Below are 4,102 nucleotides of genomic sequence, written 5' to 3'. Positions count from 1 at the left end.
AATCCTACTTATTGCATAGACAAGAAGAAGAAATAACGGGCAATCTTAGGTATTTAGTTTCCACCGTCCTTTCTCATTGGGTAAAACCATCCTCATGTCAACAGCAGCAATAACTACAGTGCTGTGAGCTCTCACAGTGGCAGCCACAGCACTAAGAGCCTGAGACGCACAACTCCACGAAACCTACATGACCCCGATGAAGACTCCTCAGTGAAGGCCTGATGGGATAGATTAAAAACTGAGTCAGCTGAGCGCGGTGGTGCACACCTGTCATCCCAGAAACTCGGGAGGCTGAGGGAGGAGGATCACAAGTTCAATGCCAGCCTCAAGGAGACCCTGTCTCTAAATAAAATATACTTACAAAAGGGCTGGGAATGTGGCTCAGTGATCAAGCCCCCTGGGTTCAATCCCTGGTACCCAAACAAGCAAACAACCCCTCCCCCTGTACAAAAGCACAGCAAGTATTTTGGGATCATCTGCTGGTTTCAGTTCTTAGTAATAACTGACAATTTACTGTCTGGCCTGGGCGGGGGCAGGGGGGATCTTTTTTGAGAATCTTCAGTGAGCAGTGATGCTAAAAGGCAAACCAAAATCCATTGGTTCTTACCTGGGATGGTTTTGCTCTCAGGGGATGTCGGCTAGTGGGTGGAAACTTTTTTTTTTTTTTTTTAAAAATTGGATTAAAATAGCCGGGCACAGTGGTGCTCACTTGTAATCCCAGCGCTTGGGAGGCTGAGGCAGGAGGATCCCAAGTTCAGAGCCAGCCTCAGCCACTTGGTGAGACCCTCAATAGTTAAGCATGCCTAGGGTTCAATCCCAGTATTAAAAAAAAAATGAAAGAAAAAAATTGGTAAAGACAAACATCATGTAACAATTTACCATCTTCACCATTTGAGCGTACAGTTCAGTAATAAGTTTGACATCACTCTGCAACTCTTCTCCAGAACTTTTTGTTTTGCAAAAATGGAAACTCACTCATTGCACAGCAGCCCCAGCAGCTTCTCTGTTCTGGTCCGGATCCGGCAGCTGCCATTCATGCTGAGCTGCTTGGAAGGCCCTCTCGGTGAGCTTGAGACTGTCACCTCCCCTCCGACACACCAGGGGGGAGAAACGGTGGGCGTAGATGGCCCTGGGAAGCTCTTCATTGGTGGGCTTAATATAGAAACAAATGAGAAAGCCCTTGAAGGAGTATGTGGCAAGTGTGGACGAACAGTGGAACCGCTCTTGATGAAAGACCGTGAAACCAACAAATCAAGAGGATTTGCCTTTGTCACCTTTGAAAGTCCAGCAGGTGTGGAGAGGGTGCAGCCAGAGACAGGAATGGAGAGTCCTTCCATGTAAGGGCCACCAAGGTGGAACAAGCCACCAAGCCATCATTTGAAAGGGGTAGAAGTGGCCCATCTCGGCCTCCAGGAAGCAGAGGCCCTCAGGGGTCTCAGAGGAGGAAGAAGAGGAAGCGGAGGACCTAGAGGACCCCTTCAAGGGGAGGGCACAGGGACGATGGTGGTTATCCCATGCATTTTAACACGAGTCCTTCCAGGGGACCTCTTCCGGTAAAAAGAGGGCCACCACCAAGAAGTGGGGTCCTCCTTCTGGGAGGTCAGCCCCTTCAGGATCAGCTCACAGCCACAGGGGAAGGGGAGGAAGGGCTGCTGTACTGTGTGGGAGAGAGGAATGGGGGCCCACCTCCAAGGGACCCCCTGCCTCTCCTAGAGGTGTTTATTTGTCCCCAAGAGATGATGGATATCCCACTAAAGACAGTTGATCAGGCAGAGGTGACTCCAGTTCTCATGACACAGGAGATTATGCATCACCTCCAAGAGATCATACCCTCCCTGAGGATGGTCACCCCTGTTCACATGATGACCATCCATCATGAGGCTGCAGTGATAGAGGTGGATGTGGTTGTGTGAGGATGGCCTTAGGCCTGAGCCTAAGCAACTCCATTTTAAAAACTCCAGTTTGAAACCTGCAGTCTCCCCAGGCAACACCCACAGAGCCCTCCAGTGTGGCCTCAAACAAGTCACTTCCCCTCACCCTGATAAACAGAGTGAAGCCCCTGGCAGGCTGTCCTCGCCTGATTAGAGGGAAAGGTGAGAAGATCAGGGTGGAGACCACCAGACCAGATGTTTCTGACCCCAGGGTAAATGATGTCACAGAGAAATCCCATGGTAGCTGTTAAGGATTGAAATGGGGGTCAAAAGACCCAAAATTTAGTGTAAATAATGGAACAAATGAACAGGGATTCAGCCAGCCAAAACAAGAATGCACTCGAGCTGGAGAGCCTGATGAGGACCTGACATCCCGTCACTTGTCATCGTCAGTTGTCATCGTTCCCAAGCCTCTGCATGATCCTCTTGGCTCTCAAACTCTACCGCCTCATCTGGACCCTGGTGAGAGCTACAACTCCTCCCTACAACCCTCTCCTCAAGATCGTCCCCTCCACACCAGGAAAGGCCTGCCTTGGTTCCAGACCTGGTCACCATGGTCTGAGTGAGTGTGCATCTGCTGGACATAAAGCCTAAGTCTTGAGACTTTGGTACTTAGGATGCAGAGGGAATGTCTGTCATTAGCCTGTCATGATTAAGTGTGTTTGCAGTGCTAGAATTACTCTAGAATTGTTTGCTGTGAATTGATCATGTCTATTGCAGGGCCTAGCACTAAGGATCATCATTTTCTTGATTAAGAACCTACAGAGTAAAACTGTATTGAGTAATTTGAGTGAAGCATTAAAAGGGGCAGAGGCGCATGGACATTCTTTATTTTTCCCCTCGACTGCATACGACGCAATTTTGCCCCCTCGAGACAGTTTGGGATGGTATCATTCACATCATCCAAGTGGAGGTTCCTCCAGAGAGTCATAAGAGAATCATGGGAACTCACGGACAGCCCACCTACAAGAGGCCCCGCCATCTTACCGTGGAAGCACTCACTATGGTTACGGCAGCAGCTAAGTGACAGATATGGTGGAAGTCAGGAGAGTTCCTCAAGCAGCCCGAGTGATCTCTACTCAAGTGGTCATGATCGAGTGGACAGACAAGAACGAGGGCTGCCCCCTTCTATGGGACGGGGTGCCCCCTCCACGTGATTCCTACAGCAGTTCAAGTCACCAGCACTTGAAGTCCCCAGGTGGTGGCCCTGGAGGAGCCGATCCGATCGAGGGGGAGGCAGAGCAGATTGATCCTAGAAACAAACCAAACTGAGGACCAAAATTCTCCGTTCAAAGAAACAAACAAAAAGTGGAAACCATTCTGTCATATAACTACCCACAGATGACCAAAAGGAAAAAAAATGGTGTGACCTTTTGTACATTTCCTATTAAGTTCCCTTTGTAATTTTTTAAGTTCTTGGGGAGGAACCAAAGTCAAACATGTTTCATTGCATGTGATCTTGAGTTGCTTTTAACAAGCAAATGCCAAATGTCTAAGACTGGTTGTACTCGTGTTGTAATTTTCCAAATAACAGTGTCCCTAAAGGCCACTTCCTATCCAGATCTTCCCAGTAAATGAGGCAAGCAATTCTAAGATCCCCCACAGACATCCAGCCATCTAGATGTCCACTGATCTCCACTGAGAGATGGATCCTTCCACCTACGCAAAGAAGCCAGCTCTGAGGGTGGCCGGGTGTGCGGCTCAGGACTGCAGGGTGTCTCCTGGCTGAAATCTCAGTTCTCAGTGTGCAAAACCCGGCATCAGATATCTGTGTAAGGAAAGTGGCATCCACCCAATCCCTCCCCCCCCCAAAAAAAAACCCCAAAATCCAATGGATAATGCTGGCCATATTTTGCCTTTCTGACATTTCCTTGGGAATCTACAGGAACTTCCCCTTCCCCTCCCCCATAAGACCTTTGAAGAGTGTGTTAAACCACAGAATCCGAAATAAAATGTTTGGCCCCAACCAAAACCAACCAACCAACCCAAACTGAAAACTCTTGCTCAATAAACAATAATTCTTCAGTGTTCTCTCCCCTCAGCCCTGATGATGGCTGCCCTTTGACTTTTTGCCTCTATGACCGTAGCTACAGAAACCTCATTTTAGTGGGATCATACGGTATGTGTCTTTTGTGACTGGCTTGTCCCGCTAAGCATCATGTCCTCAAGGT

The 4,102-nt window shown here is 48.7% G+C and overlaps 1 pseudogene; it reads left to right on the top strand.

Moving 5' to 3' along the window:
* The first annotated feature begins 963 nt into the window (after window positions 1-963).
* LOC124098131 (RNA-binding motif protein, X chromosome-like) lies at window positions 964-3,181 on the top strand (annotated as a pseudogene).
* Window positions 3,182-4,102: the final 921 nt, after the last annotated feature.

The sequence above is a fragment of the Marmota monax genome, unplaced genomic scaffold (genome assembly GCF_021218885.2).
Source record: "Marmota monax isolate L192 unplaced genomic scaffold, Marmota_monax_Labrador192_F-V1.1 WCK01_AAM20220418_F8-fsc00042, whole genome shotgun sequence".
NCBI lineage: Eukaryota > Metazoa > Chordata > Mammalia > Rodentia > Sciuridae > Marmota > Marmota monax.
The sequence above is the reverse complement of the archived record's forward strand: the minus strand, read 5'-3'. Positions and strand labels throughout refer to the sequence as shown.